The sequence below is a fragment of the Oncorhynchus keta genome, chromosome 37, assembly GCF_023373465.1.
Source record: "Oncorhynchus keta strain PuntledgeMale-10-30-2019 chromosome 37, Oket_V2, whole genome shotgun sequence".
NCBI classification, from domain to species: Eukaryota; Metazoa; Chordata; class Actinopteri; order Salmoniformes; family Salmonidae; genus Oncorhynchus; species Oncorhynchus keta.
The window spans coordinates 8,510,537-8,526,843 of record NC_068457.1 but is presented as its reverse complement, the minus strand read 5'-3'; the positions used below and the strand labels follow the sequence as shown (position 1 = coordinate 8,526,843).

The following is a 16,307-nucleotide window of genomic DNA, read 5'->3' as shown; positions in this document are numbered from 1 at the left end:
CACTGCCACTCTAACCCAAAAGAGCCAATGAAATCACACACTACAGATCTCACAGATCTATTCGTGGAATGGAGAGGACTATGTAGTCGCCGTAGATTTCTACGGTAGGTATTTTGATCTCGAGAGACTATACACAGCACCACTTCATCAGAAGTCATACCCAAACTGAAAAACCCATGTTTTCCAGGCTAGGAATTGCATAGACTCCACTTAGCGACAATGGGACTGACAGCTCAGCTGAATTAAACAAATGTTGCACAGGCATGGGACTTCAAACACATCACAACCAGCCCCCATTACCCACAAAGCAATGGATTTGTGTGGGAAAAACAAACAGTGACGTTCAAGAGCAGAGGGGAAGATTATCCACTCCAGTGGATAATCTGAAGTCACGTGGTTGACTTGAGTAAACAGTCAAGATGAACTGGCACAGAGAGACAGGAAACACAGGGATAAATACACTGGGGAAAATAAGCGACACCTGGAGGGGGTGGAGACAATCACAGGAGCAGGTGAACCAGATCAGGGTGTGACAAATATGGTTGAATTCAATGCATACTTACTTGTTATCTTCGAAAGTGAGGTAATATTCTTCTAGGATATATTATGTTCAGTGTGATTATGTCTAGCTTATCACAGTGTCACGGTGCTGACTTTTGCCCAATACCTGCAGCAAAAGCCTCTATCCCATCCTCTGGCTGGGCAGAGATTTTAGTTACTTTGGTGTAACAAGGGCCTACCAACCCTCCTATTTATTCGTAATGGCCCTTCGCGTGAGTTGGGTTTGTTCCTTCGTTCACATTGTCACTCCCTTATTTTCCAGTCTAGTATGAGGCCTTGGATAGATATACTCCTATTTAAATATTCTAAGTGTTATGGATTCCTCCTATATTTCCTTACTTTCAAGAGTCTTTACCTCTGTATATATCAATACCTAATAACTTCTTCAATTAGTTAATATGCTCGTCAGCCAGTAGTCACTTGGAAACTAGTATTGGTATATGTTTTGACTCTCTTAATATATTATTGTCCACACAATGAAATATTCTTTAGTGCAATCAATTTAACCTATAACCAGGGTCACTTTCTGTTCAGTGAGAGGGTCAAAGGCGTTTGCTCTCCAGATCGTTAATCTGGCCTAGTTGTCAAAGTTTCAAGCTTTTATTAAGTCACTCTGGTTTTTGTCTTGTACACATTATTACAATTCAATGGTTCTACAGTTTCTAAATACAACAATAATGCTCAATCAATCCTTAATGCTTTAAGCTATGCCAGATAATATTGCAAAACTTTAAATGCGTTAAAACTTCTAACAATATTGACTAAATAGCAAAAATAGTTCAATTACCTTAAATGCTCAGCCCCTTGGTCACTTTCCCGTAATTGGTATTCTCACAGCAATGACGCTAGATTCCGAATTCCAATATCTTAATACACTTCCAACTCTGTGTATGGACTGGTACTTGGCTGTTTCCTTGTATTGCCAATCACATCTGGACCTGATGTCTCACTGAGTGACTGCCGCTTTGTCTGTGATCAAGAGGTGTTTAGACCTCAGTTTCGGGTTCACAAAGTTCAACCAAGTATATTCCGATAGTGATCCAATAAGTACTTAGGCAAAATTATCCAGTTCTCAAATATTGTTCTAGTCTAACAAAAAGCGTATAGTGCAATAGTAAATTTACCTATGATGATTCTCCATATGAAGTCTGTCTCATATGTCAGTGAGGATCATGCCTCTCTTATGATCTCTGTTCTCTTTATATACTTTTTTACAGGGGAAGTTCCCACTGGTGCTGTAGCCCTACGTAACCTTAGACCTGTGTGTAAACGGAAGCTTCCTATTATTACCATTCAATGTCATGCACTACTGACTCCCACATTGCTGCTTCCGTTGTTACTGTTGGCTGATTCTACTCGATGATACCAGCTGGTTGTTTCTACCACTGGAGGTGGCGTAGGAGGTATGTCGAGCGTCAGCTGGGAGAAGTCTATGATAGGTATCTCCTCTGCTTCCCCCTGTTGTCCAGTTTCTGCAGGTGTGGTCCATGGTTCCATGAGGTCCCGTGAATGCCCTGTGTTGTTGTCCCCATTGCTTGATGGAGTGGGCAGATTCTTTTCATCTCGTGTCACAACATCATTGGCATAAAGGTCACGTAGGTTTATGTCAAGTGCACGCAGGGTTGGGTATGTTACTTTCTAAATGTAATCCGTTGCAGTTACTAGTTATCTAGTCCAAAACAAATGTGTGTTTTTTCGACTCCCCGAACTCAGTAACGTAATCTGATTACATTCAGATACTTTTATTACGTTCCCCTTAAGAGGCATTGGAAGAAGACAAAAATGTATGTTACCATTTGAACAACATCTATTGCAGGATAAATCATGTTAAAGTCTACATAGCTGGCCATATATGGATGTTAAATTTTACTTTATAGGTTGGTTATTTAGGCTTCTTCTAACCCATTGCTTTCTACTACATATAATAATACGATTAAATTATATCTTTACATTAAAAACCAAGGTCTATCAGAATTCCAGTCATTCCAATAAATGTTATACCCCTTGATCTTCAAGAATAGGACTTGGAAATATGGAAGTATAGATTAGCCAAATCGTTTTACCTGAGCATGACCCCAAAACTAAGGATTTATTAGCCAGCCCTACTCGGGTGTTTATGATTTTGTTGTCATGGAGGTCTGATTGGGCCTATTGATTTGAGTAGAAAAATAAATGCTCATGGAATGCGCTCATGGAATGCGCTCATGGAATGCGCTCATGGAATGCGCTCATGGAATGCACTCATGGAATGCGTCCATGGAATGTGCTCATGGAATGTGCTCATGGAATGCGCTCATGGAATGCGCTCATGGAATGCGCTCATGGAATGCACTCATGGATTGCGTCCATGGAATGTGCTCATGGAATGTGCTCATGGAATGCGCTCATGGAATGCGCTCATGGAATGGCATGCTTTGAGCACTACTAAAAAGTGCTATTTACATGGGAAAGAATAAAGCCATATGCTGCATTTGCTATAGGCCTATTGTTTACCTTTTTGCTGGTGAAAATGTGATAATATCCAGCTGTTTAAAGGGAAAATCCACAGATAAAACAATAACAAAACCGTCGCTCCGCCTCGGTTTTGGTAAAAAGCTGAGGGATGGGCCTGGAGAAATGTAACCACTCTCAGATTAATAGACAGAGCTATGGATGCAAGTTCTGACCATACATGATATCAACATTATTGTTTTAACCATGTTATGAGGCTATGCAGTGTTTGTTTACATTCACAATGTTAACAAACCTTGGAGAAAAACAAGCTCATATTTTGGGTTGTCATGGAATGTGACAGTTGAACTAAACTCATGAGGCATTTACAAGTTACATTCTTCAAGAATCAATGGATATATATGCATATACAGTATATAAAGTTGAAGTCAGATGTTTACATACACTTAGGTTGGAGTCATTAAAACTTGTTTTTCAACCACTCCACAAATTTCTTGTTAACAAACTATAGTTAGGACATCTACTTTGTGCATGACAAGTAATATTTCCAACAATTGTCTACAGACAGATTATTTCACTGTATCACAATTCCAGTGGGTCAGAAGTTTACATACACTAAGTTGACTGTGCCTTAAAACAACTTGGAAATTTCCAGAAAATTGGATGTATTTCAAGGCCTACCTTCAAACTCAGTGCCACTTTGCTTGACATCATTGGAAAAGCCAAATAAATCAGCCAAGACCTCCACAAGTCTGGTTCATCTGTACAAACAATAGTACGTAAGTGTAAACACCATGGGACCACGCAGTCGTCATACCGCTCAGGAAGGAGATGAGCGGACGTTGGTGCAAAAAGTACAAATCAATCCCAGAACAACAGCAAAGGACCTTGTGAAGATGCTGGAGGAAACAGGTACAAAAGTATCTAGATCCACAGTAAAACGACTCCTATAATCGACATAACCTGAAAGGCCGCTCAGCAAGAAAGAAGCCACTGCTCAAAAACAGCCATAAAAAAGCCAGACTACGGTTTGCAACTGCACATGGGGACAAAGATAGTACTTTTTGGAGAAATGTCCTCTGATCTGATGAAACAAAAATATAACTGTTTGGCCGTAATGACCATCGTTATGTTTGGAGGAAAAAGAGGGATGCTTGCAAGCCGAAGAACAACATGCCAACCGTGAAGCACGGGGTGGCAGCATCATGTTGTGGGGGTGCTTTGCTGCAGCAGGGATTGGTGCACAAAATAGATGGCTTCTGAGGAAGGAGAATGATGTGGATATATTGAAGCAACATCTCAAGACATCAGTCAGGATGTTAAAGCTTGGTCGCAAATGGGTCTTTTCAATAGACAATGACCCCAAGCATACATCCAAAGTTTTAAAATGGTTTAAGGACAACAAAGTCAAGGTATTGGAGTGGCCATCACAAAGCCCTGACCTCAATTCTATAGAAAATATGTGGGCAGAACTGAAACAGCGTGCATGTAGGCCTACAAACCTGACTCAGTTACACCAGCTCTGTCAGGAGGAATGGGCCAAAATTCACCCAACTTATTGTGGGAAGTTTGTGGAAGGTTACCCGAAACGTTTTACCCAAGTTAAACAATTTAAAGGCAATGCTACCAAATACTATTTGAGTGTATGTAAACTTCTGACCCACTGGGAATGTGATGAAAGAAACATTAGCTGAAATAAATCACTCTACTATTGTTCTGTCATTTCACATTCTTAAAATACATCCCTTACATGTAATGGATTACATGTAATCAATTTCTCCCCAACCCTGGACCTACTGAAGAGATGAGTCTTCAGTAAAGACATAAAGGTTGACACCGAGTCTGCAAGTCAAGGCCGTTGAAAGAAGAGGACCAAGGCGCAGCGTAGTGAGCGTATATTTTCTTTTTATTAGAAAAGACCCTGAACAAAACAATAAACACTACAAAACAAACCGTAAAGCTGAAGGCTATGTGCCATAAACAAAATTAACTTCCCACCAAGACAGGTGTGACTGTAGCATACGTGTAGGTATGTACGGCAGGACCAAATCGGAGAGATTTTTAGGAGCAAGTCCATGTACTGCTTTGTAGGTTAACAGTAAAACCTTGAAATCAGCCCTAGCTTTAACAGGAAGCCAGTGTAGAGCGGCTAGCACTGGAGTAATATTATCAGAATTCAGGATAAGACCCAGATACAGACAGCTAGAGTCACAGATGTTTATTGACCCAAACAGGGGGCAGGTCAAAGGCAGGCAAAGGTCTGTAAGCCAGGGCAGAGTCGATAAGGTACAGAAATGCATGCAGGCTCAGAACAGGCATAGGTTTGTAAACGGGTCAGAGTCAGGCAGGTACAGAACAGCAGGCAGGGTCAGGGCAGGCAGAATGGTCAGAACTGGGGAAACTAGGGAACAGAACATGAACCAGCAGGGAGACGGGAAAACACGCTGGTAAGACCTGACCAGACAAGACAAACTGGCAACAGACAAACAGAGAACACAAGTATAAATACACTGGGGATAATGAGGAAGATGGGCGACACCTGAAGGGGGGCGGAGACAAGAACAAATATGTCTGCGGGATAGATGGCGCCGTTGAGGACTCCAGTGCTGGCGGCTGCCGGGTGGACTGGAGGGCTGATGACTGCTGGGTCAGCCGGGGTTCGGGCTGCTGCTGGCATAGTAATGGGGCCTGCGGCCCTTGGCTAGGTGGGGGTGCTGTCTCAAGTGTTGGCTCGAGCACCGATATGGACTGGGCTGGGTTCTAGTCCCAGGGTTCGCTTGGGTCGACTTAGTTTGTGACCGGACTGTCTGCCACCCTGGAGTTTTCTGGGCCACAGGCGAGCAGTAAAACAGAAGGATCTGTGGTGCTGGGTGTGGTGGAAGAGGTTCCTGCTCTGCTATATAGAGCCTGGGAGGCAGCAGAATCTCCCTGCGGGCTGCAAGTGGCGTCCCCAATGTTGGGGCCGTCCTGTTTTGTCCTAGGCACTGGGAAGCCAGGTGTAATAGCTCAGGAGAGCACCGCTCCCACATGTCCCCTTGTTGCAGTCCACCACGTGACAATGGGGAGGAGACGGGGTAATGGTAGGCAATATATCTGACCGGAGACGTCCTGTGCTTGCTATGTTGCGGCGATGCTGCAGGACCACGGTGGGATGGCACCTCCGTAGGTGTGGGCCCAGTTCTCGTTGCAGACATCCCTAGCAAAGTGGCAAAGGAGGTACGTCCAAGCTCAGTCCCTCCACTGGATGCACTCAGCAACGTTTCTGGGCCGAGGAGGTGATATATCCCGCAATAGGTCCGCTGATCACTTGTACGGTCCTTTCCTGGACTGCAGGTGGGCTGTACAGTATGTCAGGTACACCGTGTGTCCCCAAGAGGCTGCCGTAGTGGTGCTAGCAAGTCACAAATCCAGTGACAGAAGGACCATGAAAGAGAGGAACCCGGCTCTCCGTGTTTGCTGATCCTTAGACCTGCTCGCACCGCCCCTGGTTAGAAGGGAATAATCCAACTTCAGAGTTACACACAAAGATACTTTACTGACACACACACGGATGAAATTGACACGGAAAGGTAGTGGAATGGTGGTGGTTCTGTAGAAGGAAATAAAAGGCAATGAATATACTCTACATACGATATCACGAGAGCTGTGATAATGTTAATAACGGATTGTATAAATGGCATATAATCCCTGAACATGTTTACAGGTTACAAGCTACACAGAAACAGCATACACAATGCAACAAAAACAACTAACTTTTAAGAACAATTTATACACGTCACAGAAGTCACTTTGTGCATGCACACCATCCCACAAGTCTAAAGAGATGCTATTGAGTCCAGTTGTTTATGGGCAGCGACAGAGGTGCTGCTCTCTGTCACTGCTTGAGGGAAACTGAGAGGAGGAGGCAGGAGTTGGGGATCTGGGACCCAAGCTGACTCCCTGTGATTGGCTGACCCCACGATGTGATAAGGCCTCTGGTAACCATGACCCCCAGCAAACAATCGGTGACCAGGCCTTAGCTGCGAAGGGCCAGTGTACGACTCCCTTGGCCAACCTGGCTCCAGTGGCAGAGGGGAGCCTTCTGCCAAAGTTATTAAGTTGCAGAGTCTGAGAGGACTGTGTCACCAGCAGGGAATTTGTAACATTGTACATTGCTCTTCCCCTGGAAGGAATGTACATTATCCACTGCACTATTTTCCAAGGCTGCCAATGCCTATTGCCTCTTTATCTCTCCACAGCAGACCTTCTCTCATCCTTTCCTCCTCTCTCTTCTACTCACTCCCATGGATGTTTAAAGGATTTGTGGGATATAGGACGCCTCTTCCGCCTCCTCCTATATTGGTGCCCGTTTGTTTACACACACCACAGACAGTACATTCCTGAAATATTGACAAAACCCAGACAGAATGTCCACAGGTGAGTCATGGCAGGTTTACAAGGCTGTTATTTGGCTTGAACCTTTCATCCACTCAGGTGACAGCAATTCCATAAAAACCGAGCTACCGCTTCGAATGTGGCAGTGACATTCTATATAGTTTAGCCTCAATTATGCATTGTTTCACAGCATGGATGTAATGCCTGAGGATGAGGGCTTATACTGGCTTTGTGCGATTCTCTTTCACTGTGACCTGCCATTGTTTAGTCCAATGTGTGGGTTTGGTATGTTTTGCGTGGGTTTCTAAGTTCTGTTCTTAGGCTGAATTGCTTTTGCTAGACACAGCAACCTATCAGTTGTGTGTACTGTCTGTTTTATTCAAAGAGCACCTTGTTTGAACCCCCTAGCAACCCTCCTGATAAAAAAAAAAAGAAATGTCTTAGTGTTGTACTTGTCATTCTTGCACTAACACTTGCACTTGTCTTTTCTTACTAGCAATAATTTCAATGATATATGCTTTTTCCAGGAATGGGTTTACTTGCAATGACTGTGATTATGTGGTTGTCTTACCTATCTTTGTTGAATGCACTGGCTGCAAGTTCGCTCTGAATAGGAGCATCTGCTACTGCAAATGACCAAAATGACAAATGTACTGTCTGGTTCAGGAGAATATCACTCATGTGTCAATATCATTCTTATGTCTGACTTTAAAATCATTACTTTGATGTTTTTATAAAATGTCTATTCAAATTATACTGTTGATACATTCACACGGAGTCTCCTCACAGTAGTCAAGATAACCCCCATCATATTACAGTGAGATATCTCCCATTGTATTAGGCAATACTATCATCTATTTCATGTGTACTTCAAAAGAGCTGGCTTTCCTAACTGCTGATGGATAAGAAGGGAAAAAAAATAACTTCAAAAGAAACAGTTTCTTCTTTTATTTTCCTTGGTGTAGGCAGGAAAGCTGTCAGACTGAGAATAATAATAGCCATACATTTGTCCTCCTCGTTCGCTCTCTATAGGTCCATATAAAGGTCATTCATTTGAATATGATACATGGAGGGTAGGTTAAGATTTTATGCAGTATTCACCACATTGTGTGCACTACTTATTTATTTTTCTACAAACGACCCACTCCTTCCTTAGACCAACTTTGGATTCATTTGAAACAAGGCACTTACTAACCATATACTTTGAACTTTATTAATCAAATCGGCTGTAAGCTACAACGGTACTGCCAAGAAATGACATTTACAACGTGATATATATCATTCTAATGTGACGCAGTTGACGCCCGCGGCTCGTCTCCTCTCTCATTCCCTCGCATGAATTCTCATTCCAGCGTGAGCATGCGCATAAAAAAAAATGATAACTTCTCGTGTGATTTGGTCTTTACAGTGTTTGAGCGGGCAGATCCAAGGACAGAGTGAGGAAAGCACAGAACAGAAAAAGACTGGGTGGGAAGGGACAAGTGGTGTGAGCGATAAAATGCCAACACTAGAGGCCGGTGTGAAAGTGTGGACAAGCTCTCTCCACTGGCTTCCAGTTGAAGCTCGCATCCGCTACAAGACCATGGTGCTTGTCTACGGAGCTGTGAGGGGAACGGCACCTCAGTACCTCCAGGCTCTGATCAGGCCCTACACCCAAACAAGGGCACTGCGTTCATCCACCTCTGGCCTGCTCGCCTCCCTACCACTGAGGAAGTACAGTTCCCGCTCAGCCCAGTCAAAACTGTTCGCTGCTCTGGCCCCCCAATGGTGGAACAAACTCCCTCACGACGCCAGGACAGCGGAGTCAATCACCACCTTCCGGAGACACCTGAAACCCCACCTCTTTAAGGAATATCTAGGATAGGATAAGTAATCCTTCTCACCCCCCCCTTTAAGATTTAGATGCACTATTGTAAAGTGACTGTTCTACTGGATGTCATAAGGTGAATGCACCAATTTGTAAGTCGCTCTGGATAAGAGCGTCTGCTAAATGACTTAAATGTAAATGTAATGTACTCACAGACTGGACTGGCTACAACTTATTTTAGGCATGTAACTTCTCATGTTATTTGATGAAATGTTCTAAATTGGTCTCTGTTGCTCTTTGTCACACCCAAAGCAAGTATTCTATTTGTGAGCAGTGAAAGATAAGTGTCAATGATATATACTGTAATAAGTGGCGATTTTAACAGGTTAATCTAGGTGGGGCAAACAAACAAAAAAAAGGTTTTTGATACATGCCAGCAAAGCCACTACACGACACACCACACCACTAAACAATACAATCAATTGTACTATAACAGTGATATTGAGGGCACACAAACTGTTAGGGCCTACATAAAGATATCCCAACAGCAGAGCTTTCTTTTCAGCACCATGGAGTGAATCTGCTGAGCCTCATCTGGCAGGGAAACAGTTCATTCAGCCTCATTTACTGCCTTTAAAAAAATAGCTGATATGACTGACTTGCTTAAATAACATTTTATGTGGTTTCTACTGACAATTGATGTGTACAAACTACGGCGTAAGGGGGCGACGAGCGGCTAAGAGGCAATCCATAATTTCGATTAAGACATTAATGGGCGAGCTAGGACAGATGTAGTCAATACAACTATTTGTTCAACACTTTTGAAATGTACAGCGAAATTATTCAGAACATGGGCTGTTCTTGCAGTTTTCTCCCTGTACACCAAGTCAAAGCCGTAGGATAAATAAAGGGGGCATAGAAGCAGACAATGAAAGCACTTACAATATTTAATGATGACATTTCTCTAAAGCAGGCTATAGGTTACATGTGCACCACCAAGTCAGAACAGTAGGCTAAGTTATAAGGATGAAAGGGACCAAATTATTAGGGTGAGGCACATGGGCTATTAACAGCTTACTACACAACTTAGTATTACTTTCTTATAGCAGCTACAGTATACATATCTCCCTGATGTAAAAAGGGCTTAAATATAAATATACATACAGTGGGGCAAAAAAGTATTTAGTCAGCCACCAATTGTGCAAGTTCTCCCACTTGAAAAGATGAGAGAGGCCTGTAATTTTCATCACAGGTACACTTCAACTATGACAGACAAAAAAAAACAAATCCATAAAATCACATTGTAGGATTTTTTATGAATTCATTAGCAAATTATGAAATTATTGATATTACATCATTTATGCACCAGCATACAATACATTCTTGGACTCACCTTGTTGTACTGTGCTCACTTGAACAGGAAGGTGGCGCGGTGATCCTTCGTAGGCAAATTTTCTCATCACACTTTGTCATCATAGTCTGGGATTCTCTGGATTTATGGTGCTTCAAGAAAACTGGGGGGAAAAAACAAGGTTGAATCATGACGTCAGTGATCTTCAGGCCGGAGCTCTAGAAAGAAGGCAGAGTTCCCGACTTGGAATTCCGAGTTGGATGACTGTTCAAAAAGTATTTTCCCAGATTGTTTTTTCCCCCAAGTTCCCAGTTGTCTTGAACTCAGTGAAGTCTGAGATTTCCCAGTTCCGAGTTTCCAGTTGTTTTGAACGCAGCAGAAGTCATGATTGATTGACAGCATGGCCAATGTTGAATGTTAATCATTTTAAGCTTGGAAAGAGACCCTTAAACTCAGACTTAGACCACACACCCACTCCACTGAATTGCAGGCTGGTGATTGCTTTGCAACGCTTGCAGTTAGCCACTGATTCCTTCCAAACCACTCATTGTTGAATTTCCCCACAGAAAGCACTGAGCTAGGCTGAAACACCTGTATTTTGGAGCAGACTTACATTGTTTGCAAACTGATATGTGGCACGTATTAACGCTAAAATAACATGCAAAACAGGTAACACCTGACCTAAATGACGAGTCGCCACTGAATGTAACCTCAGTCTGATTATGTGTCAGTTACAGTGCCTTGCAAAAGTATTCATCCCCCTGGCATTTTTCCTATTTTGTTGCATTACAACCTGTAATTTAAATCTATTTTTATTTGTATTTCATATAATGGGCATACACAAAATAGTCCAAATTGGTGAAGTGAAAAAATCATCCAGCAGGACAATGACCCTAAGCATACTGCTAAAGCAACCCTCGGGTGGTTTAAGGGGAAACATTTAAATGTCTCTGAATGGCCTAGTCAAAGCCCAGACCTCAATCCAACTGAGAATCTGTGGTATGACTTAAAGATTGTTGTACACCAGCAGAACCCATCCAACTTGAAGGAGCTGGAGCAGTTTTGCCTTGAAGAATGGGCAAAAATCCCAGTGGCTAGACATACCCCAAGAGACTTGCAGCTGTAATTTCTGCAAAAGGTGGCTCTACAAAGTATTGACTTTGGGGGAGTGAATAGCTATGCAAGCTCAAGTGTTCTGTTTTTTTTGTTTTATTTCTAGTTTGTTTTCACAATAAAAAATATTTTGCATCTTCAAAGTGGTAGGCATGTTGTGTAAATCAAATGATACAAACCCTCCAAAAAAATCTATTTTAATTCCAGGTTGTAAGGCAACCAAATAGGATACATGCCAAGGTGGGTGAATACTTTGGCAAGCCACCTACAGTATGTGTTACAGGATAATTAGGGTTATCCAAAGTTGTAAATGACAATAATTCCCTGGATGTTATACAGTATATATAGGCAATCTCGTGATGAAAAGGAAAATGGTCACAGTCATGTCTGCGTCCCAAATGGCACCCAATTCCCTACATAGTGCACTACTTTTGATCAGGGCTCATAGGGCTCTGGTGAAAAATAATGCCCAATATAGGGACCATGTCCACCGCACAAAAGGGAGATCATAGTAGGCCTTTCGTTTGATTTTCTGAATTGACCCAATCACCTCTGATACAGTCAATCAACCTCCCGACTGGCATAGAATGAGTAGATAATAAGAACATGACTAGAAGAGTAATAGATTATATTTATATGCTGAGGAGCATGATTTACTCCGATTTCACAGAGTACAAACCACATCAAATTATGATGAGCCTTCCGCATGAGTTGTTCAGTGAATGTGTCTGAGGCTCTGAGCCATGAATGATTATTGCATTGAGGGGGAATATGCAGCAGAGATAGTCAGTGGCCATAGTAGTATTAACATTCCAATGGGACCCAGTTTACTACAGGTTAACCTGCTGCTAGCTACCAGTGGATAGGTGCTCTCCTTTACACTTTTTTGGATTAGATTGAACTTTGGTAACACTTTACTTAAAGCCTTTAATGCATTGTGATGCAGTTATAATGCAATGTAAGACTTGTCATAAAGAGCATGTATGACTCCCTAATAATGTCTTATCCTAATCATCTTATAATGATCCTAACTAAATACTGTTCATTTTGAGTAAGGTGCATGAGGCCTACACCTGCAGGCTTTATTTGTTGCCTCTTCGGATTTCAATGGCAAGTACAAGACATTCTCCTCTCAAAGTTGAGAGGGGCCTCTTCATAGAAGTGCGCATTTAAATCAAGAGGGGCAAGGAAATTAATAAATCCCCTGATACAATAATTCTGAGCTTTGAGGGGTGCTTATCTGTAATTTATACTTCCTTTGAAGATGGAGCGCTTTCATAGTGCGGTCCACAGCCTAACAATTAGAATGTCAGTGTGATATGGATGGGTTGAGTTGCCAATGCCTAGGCCTGGGGGACTGGTGTATTAGGGGAACTTTGGGAATGCCCCACAAAATGTTTTTAATTAACCACCATCGAAATCAAAAATTTAAAGCAAATATAAAATACTTTCGTAATAAAAAAGTTTGAATATCAATGTGTCACTTTGATATGGATTAGATAAGTGGATTAGATAAGTGAGTACGCCTGGAATGTTGCTGTATTTTGGCAGGAAAATATCAAAGTAGGATTGGTGTGCCATTTCACATCCTGTTATGTTCTAATTCATGTCCCCATAATATTGGCATATAAAACTGTGCTGTGGATGCCCTCTAGTGAGCCTCTTAGTCCAACAGTTTGGATTTCCTTCAAATCTATCAGCCAAAATAGATGATTATATCTGAATCAAGCGACGCACCCAATGTGTGTGACACAGTGTGTGTGTGACATATGTGAATCACGGTGACTGACTCTTACTTTCAGTATACAAAAGGCCACAGCAGATGGCAGCAATCACTAAGCTTGTCTTTAAAAAAAAAAGTGTTCACCTTTTAAAGGGAGAATGGTGATTTTGTTGTCATATGACACTACGCAGCCGAGGGATTGGGCTGCTGTGTAGATTCGGCTACTTATAATGAACATATGAAAGTAAGAAAACTGAAAATAATATATAGTTTCAGTTATCATGGAATTATTGACCACATAAATAGTTAATGCATATCGTTTTCCCCTATTTGTGATATCTTTAGGCCCACAATTCTTTGTATGACGCATGCAATTGGTACATATGCGAAATATAAAATAAACATGCTTCTAAATATGAATAAAACAGCACCAATGTAACATGTGATACAATTTATGCTTATCCTTTTCTCATAAAGGTAAATGTTGCTCTCTTTTTTTTCGTTATTTCAAGGGGATACCAACATCCAGAGGATCCCTGAATAGCCTTCGCGTTAGGACAAGGTGCTGGAAGTGACAGAGCGAAAGAAAAGACTCCAGCGCTAGAGCGTAAAAAACGTAGCAAGCTACAGTAACTGGCCATTCATTCGGAATCCTGTAGCATCTGTTATCATAGCATAAAACAAAACCTGAGCCCCGAAGTCAACTCGGAGCACTCTACTATCCGAAAGGTAAGCTGTAATATGATTTCCACAACATAGCATTTTCATTGCAGAGACGCAGTATTCTCCCAATCGTACTACGAGCGACTTGTCACTGCGGTTAGAAGTGCTGCTCAATGACCGAAGGATGACCAGAAAGCCAGACTCATATATCTAGCTAGCTATTTCAGTTTGTTCTCGTTTTCATGTCAGCTATCTCTCGTTAATAACAGCTATTACGGTAATGTTATTGTTAGCTCTACGAGTAGCAAGCTAGCTAACGTTAGTTGGCTAGCTGAGAAAGTACTGCATGTGACAGCTAGCGCGAACTAGTAAAGAATCGCGTACCGCAGCGGCCAAATGTTGCTAATAATCCATCTGACCTATCCAATATAATGGTTAGCTAACCTGGTAGTTTCAACCCGTTGAAATGCAAACGTACTGGCTTCCTTGCTATCCCTAAAAACACAGTGGCTAGTTATGAACGGGGCTACTTTCTTGCTTGCTAAAATGGTCTGTTGTCCATTATAACGAGTGCGCGGTCAGACGAGAGTAACTAGCTAGCCATGTTATAGCCTACCGTTGACAGTTTTGCAGTAACATTAGCAAACCAGCCAGTGCAGGTTTTGTTGTCAACCGATGTCTATTGTTTCATGATCACACAGAATCATAGCTCGGGTTGCATTGATTTAATACTACCACAAATAATAATAGCTAACATTCTTTTGAATTCGATCCTTGGCATGATATGATAGAAGTGACACTACTGGCTATGTCGCTTGAATTGCTGTTTGAAAGGTATCTAGCTGGCTAGAGGTGTTAGCCCCCCCCCCAATCAAGTAGAATGAGTATGGTTAATCTGTACGAATCTAAAATACGTTGCTCCGTTTGACACTGCATGGTATTGCCTAGCCTCAAATTGTTATGTACAGCCTGTATCTTTTGATTGTCTTTTCACTAGATATATTTTGATAATTTGCAGACTTGTTTTTTATATATATATATACATTTTTACATAAAGCAATGTTACTACAATATAACTACACGTGAAAATGTATCAAATTAAAAGGTTTTGTGACCATGTAATTAATATATGTGCGGTGTCCTTTAGTGGATAAGTATGAAAAACACTTACCCCACACTCTCCACTGTGAGAGATAGGAACATATAGTGAGCTAACTTCCTATAGCTCAGTGATTGGGTTGCTCAATACTGCCTTGGCTGCAATCCTCTGAGTAGATCTGAAAGAGTGCTTCTCTTACAACCCAGGAGATTTATTCAAACACCCAGAAATCCCCTTGAAACAGTCCAGTGTACTCTGTAATTACAAACATAGTCCACATTCTCTACAGTATACTTACTCTAAGGAATTTGGCTCAGGTACAGGTAACGTTGTGGTTGGTGCCATGACAACATAAAACATTCAGCTTTTGATGTTTAGTATCTTCTCTTGGAGGTTGGCTCTTTCTTATCCCCTTGGTAATGAAGAAGTGTGATTAAGATGGAGGACACACTGGCATTTGTAATTGAGGTGATCTTGGGTTTCTGTTTCTGTTCACCTCACTGCTTAGCTTATTATCCTGACCATCAAACGGCCATTGGGCCTGCAGTTAGCAGAGGTGAGCTGCTGGCTTCCTTGCCTTTATAAAGTGCTCTTTCAAGCACCTTTGCTGCAGCTCTTGGGGAGTATAAATCTGCTTGAAAGGAGCTTTGCTCCAGTGGCATGCCTTGCTGCTGGCAAGATAAATTGTTGGGACCGCATCATTGGGCATGGCTGGAGATGACGGAGGGATGGGACGGAGGTGGGCTTGTTGACGGTTTCGCCCAGAGCCGCGGAAGATTAAGTCTCTCTCTGATTAAAGGGGTCCTACTCCTCACGGCCTGTACACACACACCACGGCCTCCCTCTCTTTGTGCCACCCACTCGCTGTGCTTGGTCACTGTGTTCGGCTCGAACTGACTTAGGCTAAAACCGCAGTATAGCCTAATACAACCTTCTGTTTAAATGGTTGGGCAGGTCCAAAGCTTCAGGTTTTCCTTAAAATGTCACATATCACTAGTGAATTCTGTTTGAAATGTAGTCTAATGTTCGCTTCGAGCATGTTTAGAGGTTTTTTTGGAGGGATTGAAGATTGCCTCACCTAGGTGCTTTTTATTTATCCTTTATTTTACCAGGTAAGTTGACTGAGAACACAGTCTCATTTTCAGCAACGACTTGGGGAATAGTT

At 42.1% G+C, this 16,307-nt stretch overlaps 1 protein-coding gene across 1 annotated transcript in view; it reads left to right on the top strand.

The window, feature by feature from the left end:
* Positions 1–13,923: 13,923 nt before the first annotated feature.
* LOC118370141 (alpha-1,6-mannosylglycoprotein 6-beta-N-acetylglucosaminyltransferase A-like) overlaps positions 13,924–16,307 on the top strand; it is a 110,081-nt gene continuing 107,697 nt past the window's right edge. The window contains exon 1 of the mRNA XM_052499059.1: positions 13,924–14,109. The gene's annotated coding sequence lies outside the window, so the exon portion shown is untranslated. The remainder of the gene's footprint in view (positions 14,110–16,307) is intronic.